This window comes from Gobius niger (assembly GCF_951799975.1).
Source record: "Gobius niger genome assembly, chromosome: 21".
NCBI lineage: Eukaryota > Metazoa > Chordata > Actinopteri > Gobiiformes > Gobiidae > Gobius > Gobius niger.
Window position 1 is genome coordinate 26571044 of NC_136872.1, and position 12519 is coordinate 26583562.

General features: G+C 43.0%; 1 protein-coding gene across 1 annotated transcript in view; it reads right to left on the reverse strand.

Annotated features, from left to right (window-relative positions):
* Nucleotides 1-12519, reverse strand: part of LOC306981091 (NACHT, LRR and PYD domains-containing protein 3-like) — a gene marked incomplete at both ends in the record, with an annotated part of 491281 nt that overhangs the window by 58711 nt on the left and 420051 nt on the right. The window lies entirely within an intron of this gene.

Sequence of the window (12519 nt, forward strand, 5' to 3'; positions counted from 1 at the left end):
GTTCCTTTGACCCGTCACACTCACGTTCATCTGTTTAGTCTTTAAATATTATATTTCCCTGAGTGTTAGATCGAATCATCAAAGGTCATTCAGAGAAATCACGACAATAAGAAGAGTCTGGTTAGTTTTATGACCATCACAAAATGGCCGCCAGAGCTGTTGTTCCAATGGGTTACCGTGACAACGCCTTATCATGAGTTCATCACAGATCTGTGAATGATCCACTCACTGCTCTGCTTTATCTGTGGATAAACTTAACATCAGGTTTGTTTCTCACCGTGAGTCTGGAGCAGGTTCACGTCTGAAGTTCAGAGGGAAGAGTTTAGACCTGTCACTCTTCATGGACAGAGCCGACACTGAGGCTGTGGATCTGCTTCTGTGGAGAGAAGATGATTCATGTTTGAATCTGAAATGTCAATATTTCCCTGAGCGTTAGATCGAATCATCAAAGGTCGTTCAGAGAAATCACCACAATAAGAAGAGTCTGGTTAGTTTTATGACCATCACAAAATGGCCGCCAGAGCTGTTGTTCCAATGGGTTACCGTGACAACGCCTTATCTACAGTTTTATTACAGATCTGTGAATGATCCACTCACTGTTTATTACGAGTGAAGGAACTTTCACAAACTGGAATAGTTGAACATGAAACATAAAGTAATGAGTTTAGTCACATTTGTCTTTGAAGGAGGTTAAATAAGAAACAAACTCACTTTGTCCCACAGAGCTGTGGCTCAGTGCTGCCCTCTGGAGGCTTTGCTTTTCCTTCTGCCATTTCCTCCGAGTCTCGTCCTGGGGGAGAATCAGAGCCTTTAACACAGAGATAAACCTCATCATGTGAACGCTGAGTTTATTTACCTGAGACTGAACCAACAGGAAACAGTGAGACTCGGAGACTCGGAGACTCGGAGACTCGGAGACTCGGACACTCGGAGACTCGGAGACTCGGAGACTCTGCTCTGTCTGACGCTCCTGTAGACGCTCTTTGACTCTGATTCAGGCAAAGCTACAGGTTAATGATCCACTAATACAACATCCATCATAAACTAAAGGTCAAAAAGAGTTAATGATTATTTAAGTTGTCAAAGTTTTCCCAGTTTTTATCATAGTTTTGTCTCTGATCATGAGTTTATTCATTTGCTTTGGCTTTTCAGACTTAAGGCAGAGTCAACAAGCAAAGGTTCAGGATCAGTGTTTAGACGATAAACAAAGATGATCCAGTTTGTCCCACTGACCTTTACATGTGTTTCAGGATTCAGACGCTCAGTTTCATTAAGGCAAAGGTTTTATGTTTCATGTTGATTCTGGAAACGTAAGGATGGAAAAAGCTGTGAGAAATGTTGAATAAAATCCTCTTTATTCTCTTGTGTCCTGATGATTTACAGTTCATGACGTTTGTACTGAATGTGTTTGTTTGTCTCAGTTTTGAATTGTCCTTTGGGATGAATAAAGTTGTTTGAATTGAATTTGACTTGAATTTGTCTTTTAGTCGTTGACAAACCTGCTCAGAAATCCAGGTACGAGGTTTACTGTTTTGGATTGACCAAGACTGTCTTTGAAAACAGAAAAACAATTGTCTTAGTTTGTTATGGAGCCCTGGAAGTGACGTCAGACAAAAAATACATATATAGATTTTTTTTGTTTTTATTTTGAACATTATTACTTTAGTCTGTTTCATGTTTCATGTTGCACAGAAAGTTTGTAAAACCTTTGACAATAGTAATAAACAGTTTTCTGATTCTGAGCCGATTATTGCTCCACGTGGAAGAATCCGGAATGACATCAGGATCCAAACAGCCTCACATGAAACTCTTTTATTGAACTCAAGTTATTGAAGAGACGAGGAAATGCGAGCGCTCAGCCTGGGCACCACAGGGGGGTAGAAGGTTTGGACCAATGGGCGCTGGCTGCTCTGCTTTATGACCACCACACTGGGGGGGCCGCCATTGCTGTAGTACCTCCATATCGCCACTAGGCCCCCATTGAAAAGCATTGGAGTTTAGACGCCGTAAAAACAACTTTAACGCCTGGTTTCAATGTTTCCAACACGAGACTAGGCTCGATCTTCCTCCTGAGGTAACGCTGGGTTAGTCACAATGTAAGAAACCAGGCTGGCTTTTTGAAATCTCGTACTTAAAGAGGGGGTGTTCTGCTTTAAAGAGGGGGTGTTCTGCTTTTTTCAGTCCCACAGCACCATCTATATCTCACTACAATGATGACAAACCTTCTGTTGGTCTGTAAATGCAGTAAATAAGAATAACTGCCTTGTATAAAATGTCTCTCTCAAAATGGCTGTAGTGAATGTCTTGAAATAGGCCTCTGTCTCTTTAAGAACCTCTGAGCCTTTAGACACGCCCCCTCCACACGCTGTCTGTGGCATCAGTGGGGAGGGGGTTCTGGGCCGTTCAGACTGAAACTCAGACTCAGAACTACAAACATGTGCAGGCGAGAGTAGCTGTTTGTAGAGGGGGAGGGGCTAATCCGAGCTGAACTCCTCCCTGTGGTCCTTTTCTGAGCTGAACCTCGGTGTTGCTGACGAAGCCTTTTGGATGAAGAGGAGAAACGTCCGACACTTCAACTACAGAGTACAGACGAGGACTCGAGAACAATAAACATTTATCTGATGGTTTCAATGGGCTGTAGCTCAGCAGTTAAACTTGTATCATCTGGACAAACCTTGAATTAGAAACTGAATTAAATTGTGATTCCTCTTGTCACACGCTGCAAGAACTCTTTCTGTATTTAATATTTATTTACATTTTCATCCCATATTCTTGTTCCAAACATTTCTTAGTTTTTAAACCCCTTCATTTTCAATAAACACTTTTGAAAATGTCCTGGTGATTCTTTATTCTCGGCTCTTTTCTACCGTCACGTTTTCATCCTTGTTTTTGTTGCTTTTTTCTGGAAGTTTTTAGATTTGGGTAAAGTGCAACTGGAGGAGAATGTGCTCGGTTCAGGCGGGGGTTAAGAGGTTAACCTGAACCGAGCACATTTTCTCCAGTTTGGCTTTACCCAAATCTAAAAGCTTCTGGAAAAAAGCTGTGAAAATAGCGACAAAACTGAGACGAAAAATGGATGAAAAAGTGGCAAAAATGTCACAAGAAATTGACCAAAAATGTGAAAAAAAATTGACGAAAAAATTGTCAAAAAAATGTCAAAATTTGATTAAAAAATGACAAAAATTTTAATAAAAAATAGACAAAAAAATGATAAAAATTTGATAAAAAATTGACAAAAAATTACAAACATTTGACGAAAAATGTGATAAAAAATTGACGAAAAAATGAATAAAATGCGACAAAATTTGACAAAAAATGACAAAAATGTGACAAAAATAAAAAAAATTATAAAACAATGACAAAAATTTGATAAAAAATCGACGAAAAAATTATAAAAATGTGACAAAAATTTTACAAAACATTACATTTACATTTGACAAAAAATGTGATAAAAAATTGACGAAAAAATGACTTAAATGAGTTGAAAACCCAACAAAAAAATGATGGGAAAAAACGTGATGCCGTGAGGAAAAAGATCCTCTGGGTTCAGGCGGGAGTTAAGAGGTTAAATGTTCTTTATTAGGACATTGTGTTGTTGCATACGCGATACAGCAGGGGGCGGTGGCTCCTTTTGTTTGGCCTATAGAACATTTGTTGTGAAAGTTTGTTCAACAGGAAGTGCGCTTTTATTATGAAGGTCCTCTTTACTGATGGAAACAGGTGAGGCTGTTCCTCCTCTCCCCTCACCGGAAGAACACCCAGCTACCGGAAAGTTCCACGTGTGTTTTCCACCTCATTAGCGGTGACGCCCGGACACCTGCGGAGCCACGCCCTGGTGGAGCAGCAGACCAGAGGACTGCAGGTAAGAGGAAACTTCTGATCTTCTAATGAAACTTACTAAAGCTTCTCCACTGTAGAACAACAGTGAAACGCCTCATTTGAAAGCTAAGCTCGACCACAATGATCCCAACTTTGTCATCTGTTTTTTGTCGCTTGTTTTTGTTCGTTTTCTTCTTCGTTTCTGTCGCTATTTTGATGTTTTTTTCTTAAAGCTTTGATAGTTTGGGCTGAGTTTAAAAGTTCCGTCTTAACCCAGTGCATTTCCTCATGTTCGGTTTTGCCCAAATCTAAAGGTATAACGCCTCATTTGAAAGCTAAGACCTACAAAAGTGATTGTACCCTTTTGTCACGTTGTTGCAGCATGTTTTTGTTGTTTTTTCATTACTTTTTTTGGCTTTTTGTTGTGTCTTTATCAGTTTTTTGTCGGTTTTTCGTTGCTTATTTCGTTGCTTTGTCATGTTTTTGTCACGTCACTTTTTTGTCACATTTTTGTTGCTTTTCTGGCTCACTCGTTGCTATTTTGATGCTTTGCTTTTAAGCTCTTAGATTTGGGTAAAGCTTGGTTAAGGCGGGGGTTTAAGAGGTTAAGGAGAAGATTTAAACTGGTGGCCCTTCTGTGATCTTCCAGAATGGACACATGGCCAGTCCGCCCCTGGGAAGAGGTTTAACTTTGCGTCAGCAGCTGCGTCGTTCCGTCAAACCGAAGGAAATAAACAAAGAACAGAGACACTTTTTGCTTTGGTGGTGGTTTCTGTCTTTACCTTTTACCAGAACCAACAATAAAAGCAAAATGAACAAAATCAGAAAAAAACACTGACCTACATGTGATTTTTTTTTTGGGCCTAAACTAATACTAATATACTTCCTGTTTAGTTCTGTTGCTCACGTGCTCATTTAGTTCAGTGTCTCAGCTTTGACCCTAAACCTTAAACTGACCTGTCGATAAATACTTCCCTGGTCCAGATTGTGAGAAGTCGATGCTTTTCTTTCAGAGAATCCAGCGCTGGATCCGAGGAGGTGAGTAAAGTCAAACATCTGATGAAGACGTCCCGGTGAGTGGCTGCTGGTGCTGCTGGTGCTGCTGGTGCTGCTGGTGCTGCTGGTGCTGCTGGTGCTGCTGGTGCTGCTGGTGCTGCTGGTGCTGCTGGTTTTGCTGGTCGGTCAGGGTTCGCTCTTGCATTAGTCACTCTCCGCCCTCTTCCTCCTCCTCTAACCTCTTCTTCACCTTCATGAATGCATGAACTTTGTCCTGACTTTGCTGGACGAGCGTCTGATGAAGACGTCAGCGCTGAGTGACCACGTTAATATTAAACATCCTCTGCAAACACATCCATAAACCTTTGTCTCTCACTCTCACTTTGCTCCTTCTCTTCTACAACTTCCTCCTGTTTGTTTCACGCCGGGAAGTCGGATCAGGAAACGTGTCTTCAGTCACTGAGAGATCAATGTTTAGCAACACATCGTACAGGCCGAGGTGCTAGTGTTCATGTTTTATCCTGTGGTGAGTTGCTAGTGTTCATGTTTTATCCTGTGGTGAGTTGCTAGTGTTCATGTTTTACCCTGTGGTGAGGTGCTAGTGTTCATGTTTTATCCTGTGGTGAGTTGCTAGTGTTCATGTTTTATCCTGTGGTGTTGCTAGTGTTCATGTTTTATCCTGTGGTGAGTTGCTAGTGTTCATGTTTTACCCTGTGGTGAGTTGCTAGTGTTCATGTTTTATCCTGTGGTGTTGCTAGTGTTCATGTTTTATCCTGTGGTGAGTTGCTAGTGTTCATGTTTTATCCTGTGGTGTTGCTAGTGTTCATGTTTTATCCTGTGGTGAGTTGCTAGTGTTCATGTTTTATCCTGTGGTGAGTTGCTAGTGTTCATGTTTTATCCTGTGGTGAGGTGCTAGTGTTCATGTTTTACCCTGTGGTGAGTTGCTAGTGTTCATGTTTTACCCTGTGGTGAGTCGCTAGTGTTCATGTTTTATCCTGTGGTGAGTTGCTAGTGTTCATGTTTTATCCTGTGGTGAGTTGCTAGTGTTCATGTTTTACCCTGTGGTGAGTTGCTAGTGTTCATGTTTTACCCTGTGGTGAGTTGCTAGTGTTCATGTTTTATCCTGTGGTGAGTTGCTAGTGTTCATGTTTTATCCTGTGGTGAGTTGCTAGTGTTCATGTTTTATCCTGTGGTGTTGCTAGTGTTCATGTTTTATCCTGTGGTGTTGCTAGTGTTCATGTTTTATCCTGTGGTGAGTTGCTAGTGTTCATGTTTTATCCTGTGGTGAGTTGCTAGTGTTCATGTTTTATCCTGTGGTGAGTTGCTAGTGTTCATGTTTTATCCTGTGGTGTTGCTAGTGTTCATGTTTTACCCTGTGGTGAGTTGCTAGTGTTCATGTTTTATCCTGTGGTGAGTTGCTAGTGTTCATGTTTTATCCTGTGGTGAGTTGCTAGTGTTCATGTTTTACCCTGTGGTGAGTTGCTAGTGTTCATGTTTTACTCTGTGGTGAGTTGCTAGTGTTCATGTTTTATCCTGTGGTGAGTTGCTAGTGTTCATGTTTTACCCTGTGGTGTTGCTAGTGTTCATGTTTTACCCTGTGGTGAGTTGCTAGTGTTCATGTTTTATCCTGTGGTGAGTTGCTAGTGTTCATGTTTTACCCTGTGGTGTTGCTAGTGTTCATGTTTTATCCTGTGGTGAGTTGCTAGTGTTCATGTTTTATCCTGTGGTGAGGTGCTAGTGTTCATGTTTTATCCTGTGGTGTTGCTAGTGTTCATGTTTTATCCTGTGGTGAGGTGCTAGTGTTCATGTTTTATCCTGTGGTGAGTTGCTAGTGTTCATGTTTTATCCTGTGGTGAGTTGCTAGTGTTCATGTTTTACCCTGTGGTGTTGCTAGTGTTCATGTTTTATCCTGTGGTGTTGCTAGTGTTCATTTTTTACCCTGTGGTGTTGCTAGTGTTCATGTTTTATCCTGTGGAGGTGCTAGTGTTCATGTTTTATCCTGTGGTGAGTTGCTAGTGTTCATGTTTTATCCTGTGGTGTTGCTAGTGTTCATGTTTTATCCTGTGGAGGTGCTAGTGTTCATGTTTTATCCTGTGGTGAGTTGCTAGTGTTCATGTTTTATCCTGTGGTGAGTTGCTAGTGTTCATGTTTTACCCTGTGGTGAGTTGCTAGTGTTCATGTTTTACCCTGTGGTGTTGCTAGTGTTCATGTTTTATCCTGTGGTGTTGCTAGTGTTCATGTTTTATCCTGTGGGGAGTTGCTAGTGTTCATGTTTTATCCTGTGGTGAGTTGCTAGTGTTCATGTTTTACCCTGTGGTGAGTTGCTAGTGTTCATGTTTTACCCTGTGGTGTTGCTAGTGTTCATGTTTTATCCTGTGGTGAGTTGCTAGTGTTCATGTTTTACCCTGTGGTGAGTTGCTAGTGTTCATGTTTTATCCTGTGGTGAGTTGCTAGTGTTCATGTTTTATCCTGTGGTGGTGCTAGTGTTCATGTTTTACCCTGTGGTGAGTTGCTAGTGTTCATGTTTTATCCTGTGGTGAGTTGCTAGTGTTCATGTTTTATCCTGTGGTGAGTTGCTAGTGTTCATGTTTTATCCTGTGGTGAGTTGCTAGTGTTCATGTTTTATCCTGTGGTGAGTTGCTAGTGTTCATGTTTTATCCTGTGGTGGTGAGTTGCTAGTGTTCATGTTTTACCCTGTGGTGAGTTGCTAGTGTTCATGTTTTATCCTGTGGTGAGTTGCTAGTGTTCATGTTTTATCCTGTGGTGAGGTGCTAGTGTTCATGTTTTATCCTGTGGTGAGTTGCTAGTGTTCATGTTTTATCCTGTGGAGTTGCTAGTGTTCATGTTTTATCCTGTCGTAGCTCTGAGTCTGATGTTTCCGTCTGACTTTAGTAAAATATAGTTCTTGTTCGTTACGTTTTTCTTTCTGGATAAATCCGGGTTTAAAGTCGACGAGCACTTTTATCAAAACCAATTCATGAGTTAACTCGATGTTGCAAAAACAGACTTTAATGAATGACGTTTTAAACTAAATATTAAAGCTGCCTCTGATGTGTTTTGACTGTGTCAGTAAGTGGAGCAGCGCCCCCTGCTGGCCCTCCACACACTGCACTCATCATATTCAATGAGATCCAGAAATCTCATCATGTGAAACATATTTATCAGCATAAATAAGTTTGTTTTATTTATTTATTGACCTTTATTTAACCAGGATCGTCCCACTGAGATTAAGAATCTCTTTCAGGGGAGTCCTGGCCCCAGAGGGGAATCTATTGTACATGTTTTTAGTGGTAGGGGAAACCGGAGTACCCGGAGGAAACTCACGCAGACACGAGGAGAAAGTGCAAACTCCACACACAAAGGCCCCGTCCAGATGGGAATCGAACCCGGGACCTTCTTGCTGTGAGGCCGTGCCGCCAATCTGTAGCAAAGTAAACACTTCGACTTTTATTTATTTGCTAAACTTCGACTTTCATGTATTATGTTCTAAATGCAAAACCAAAATCTATTTTTTTTATAGCACATTTAAAACAACTGTTGACCAAAGTGCTTCACAAAAAGGTCTACAGTACAAAAAAATAAAAATAAACAAACCAAACACAGCATACAAGCAGCAAAGCACCAACAGCTAAGATTTGGGCCACACATGTGCTAAACAGTTTTCAAAGATTTAGCATCAAAATGTGTTAAAGCAGTGATTTAAAACGGCCAGAGTCTGAGCAGCTCTGAGGTGGAGCAAAAACACCATTTTAGAACTAGGTTTACGGCCCCTTTTTTTTCTGGCAACCCTTGAACGGCTCACAGCCTCCTGGTGCTTTTCTGTGTAATAGAGCCTCATAGCCCCGCCCACTCCCGGTCACGTGTTGGTCCGACATAAAAGTCCTGTGTCTTTTGAACATGAACTTTCCGAAAAAGAGTTTAATGGCACGACGCCGGTGTGCAAACTACCCACACATGTGCAGGTGTTTTACAAGAAACAAACAGCACTTGAAAAAATACTTGTTTCATGTCTGTGAGTTAGCACATCGCTGATTAGCCGTAGTTAGCACATCGCTGATTAGCCGTAGTTAGCACATCGCTGATTAGCCGTAGTTAGCACATCGCTGATTAGCCGGCGCCGTGATGTTAAACTCTTAATAGCTCTTAAACTCTTTTTCGAAAAGTCAATGCTAATAATACATGGGATTTTTAGTGTCGGACCCCGACCCGTGGGAGTGTGTGGGACTGAGGAGCTCTGAGGAGGAGAAACACCCGACGGCTCCTGTAGATTTTGGATGAAACAAAGGGACATTTCATGAGGATTTCAGCCAGAGCAGGTCGGTCACATGTTTGTTCTATCATAATGACACTCAGTTTAGCATTAGCAGCTAACAGTCAGTTAGCCGCTAATGCTACGCTCTGACTGTGTAGCCGCTAATGGTAAACTCTGACTGTGTAGCTGCTAATGCTACGCTCTGACTGTGTAGCCGCTAATGCTAAACTCTGACTGTGTAGCCGCTAATGCTAAACTCTGACTGTGTAGCTGCTAATGCTAAACTCTGTGATAAATTGAGATATTTAATTGTAAAAAAAATAGCTTTTTTGGCTTGTCTGTTTTGCTGTGTGTGTGACCCCCCCCCCCCCCCCCCCCCCCGATGAAAGTGGATGAAGCTGAAGGGACGGAGCCGCTAGAGAACAGGTGAATAACGGCTCATCTGAGTTTGTTTTTCTACAGTTACATAAGTCAGATCCATTTCTGTCAGAATTGTATTTAATTGATAATTATGGACGAACTGATTTTCTTTCAGTGAATCCAGCGCTGGATCACGGACTGAGGACTTTCTACCAAGAGGAGCTCAGGGTGAGTGAACTCTGCTGGAAACATCTGATGAAGACGTCCCGGTGAGTGGCTGCTGGTGCTGCTGGTGCTGCTGCTGGTGCTGCTGGTGCTGCTGGTGCTGCTGGTGCTGCTGGTTTTGCTGGTCGGGTCAGGGTTCGCTCTTGCATTACTCACTTTCCGCCCTCTTCCTCCTCCTCTAACCTCTTCTTCACCTTCATGAATGCTTGAACTTTGTCCTGACTTTGCTGGACGAGCGTCTGATGAAGACGTCAGCGCTGAGTGACCACGTTAATATTAAACATCCTCTGCAAACACATCCATAAACCTTTGTCTCTCACTCTCACTTTGCTCCTTCTCTTCTACAACTTCCTCCGGTTTGTTTCACGCCGGGAAGTCGGATCAGGAAACGTGTCTTCAGTCACTGTGAGAGAGATTGTGGCTCCTTGTGAGATGTTTGCTGCTCAGAGATGGGCCTCAGGCTGATGAACGATAACAGGGTCCAGTCCCATCCAACCTTCATAACCTCCCTATACATAACACTACATACACCAACACACGGCTGGAATACGCTGGTGTTTCAGACCTCGTGCTGTTTTTGCTGTGAATAGGCAAGTTTTAAAGCTTTATCAATCTAGTGGAATAGTGACCCCTGTTCTGCTCTCACTTATTTCCTGCAACCATTGAATGCCTCACTGCCTCCCGGTGCTTTGTTCTCGTGAGGAGGAAAAGAACATTGAGCTTTAGGTTCAGCATTTAAATATTTCCTCTGACAAAAGACTTTTAGTGACTGAATAGTTTCCTTTCTGTTTGTAACTGAACATTGTGCTCGATGTCGTGAGTAAATGAGCGCTTTATTACCTCTGAGAGAGAGATGGAGACAGGAAGGGATTCAGATGTTTCAGACGCGCCTCTCTGTTCATTTCTTTGTTGAAAAATAGTTTAAAGACCGGAAAGCCCTCATAAAAAGCCATGTCTTCTCCTCCCTGACAGCATTAGCAAACAACACGACTGGGGAAGGGGCTGCATGTCAATCACAGACCAGATTGACATGTATGCTCTAGGGTGAGACCTGTCCGAGCCTTATGGATCCTCAAAGGCCGGGACCAGGTCAGAGCCCACCACTTACCGGGCGGACGGTCAAAGCTGAGTCTGTTCAAGCCCACCACCTTCCACACCGATGAAGCTGAATCTGTTGGACCTTCTGGACCCCCTCTTGGACCTCCTTAAGGTGAGACACAACGGCTGCTGCACCTCATGGCTCTTTTAAACTCTCTTCATGAGAGGCTGCCACACACACAGTATTTAAAGGCTGTAAACCTTGTTGAACTCTCTGAACCGGACACATTTAATGTTTATTTCTGAAATTAGATTTGTTTTTACACTTCTCTTCTCAAATCTATTTCCAGATTAGCTGTAGAACATTCATCACTCAGTATTAGTAGTTATAAGTAGCTCTACAGTTAGCTTTGACTGTAATGTTTGGACTATTGTGCAGATGAATGGGGTTTGTCAATGAACTGTGATGACTGTGTGTACAGGAGGTGGATCGGCTGGTGTCAGGGTGCAAAACAAATGACCTGGAGCTGATGATTGCCCTGCCCTGCCTCGGCCCTTACCCTGATACTCTCCCCCATCATCACCGAGGACTTGGTGCAGTTCTATCCGTACAGCCGTCAGAGTCCAGCCTCATCTCCATCGCATCGTGCGGGCAGTCTGGTGACTGGCTGCAGACTCCCACCCTGGACACCGTTTAGCTAAGTGATACTTTATTCATTCCATAGATAAATGTGTTCTCTGCACCTGTCTGAGCCTTCTGGATCCTCTGGTGAGACCTGCCTGAGTCTGCTGGATCCTCAACGGACTGGAGAAGGTCAGAGCAGATCACTTATAGGTGAGTCTGTTCAGGCCCAACACCTACTGCACGACTAAAGGTGAGTCTGTTCAAGCCCAACACCTACTGCACGACTAAAGGTGAGTCAAGTCAAGCCCAACACCTACTGCACGACTAAAGGTGAGTCTGATCGAGCCCAACATCTACTGTACGACTAAAGGTGAGTCTGATCAAGCCCAACATCTACTGTACGACTAAAGGTGAGTCTGATCAAGCCCAACATCTACTGCACGACTAAAGGTGAGTCTGATCGAGCCCAACATCTACTGTACGACTAAAGGTGAGTCTGATCGAGCCCAACATCTACTGTACGACTAAAGGTGAGTCTGATCAAGCCCAACATCTACTGTACGACTAAAGGTGAGTCTGATCGAGCCCAACATCTACAGCACGACTAAAGGTGAGTCTGTTCTGAGCTGATGACGACCCCTCACCCTGATGGACCCCCTCCCCCCCCCCCTGCCCTGAGTGCCACCTTAACCCTGGACCTCATCAGAGAAGCTCGAGCTGCCGGTGTCAGTGCAGTTCTGTCCTTCAGAGTCCATCCTCATCTCCATCGCTGTGAGGTGCAGAACTTTGTCTGGTGATTGGCTCCTCAGATCACAGCTGGCCCCTCCCACCCTGGACACGCCCCCCCCCCCCCACAGGAACAGTCTCTTCCCCTCCACCATCAGACTCATGAATGTAGTAACTTATGTCTCTATTTATCTTAGTGATATGTTTGTTTCATGTTGCACGATTGAACTAAAACAAACTCCTAGATGTGAGGAAAGTTCATTTCATTGTGTGTATTTTTGGGGATAAAGCTAAAACCTGACCTTCTAACCTGCAGAGAAACCCAGGTACGAGGTTTTCTACTTTGGATCGACCAAGACCACAGTCTCAGAACTCACTGTAGTGCAAATGTTTTTAACCTGATTATTTTAGTCTCGTGTTCCCCCAGTGCACTGAAGCTAATGTGTAGTTTGTAAAACCTTCCACTGATGACAGAAAT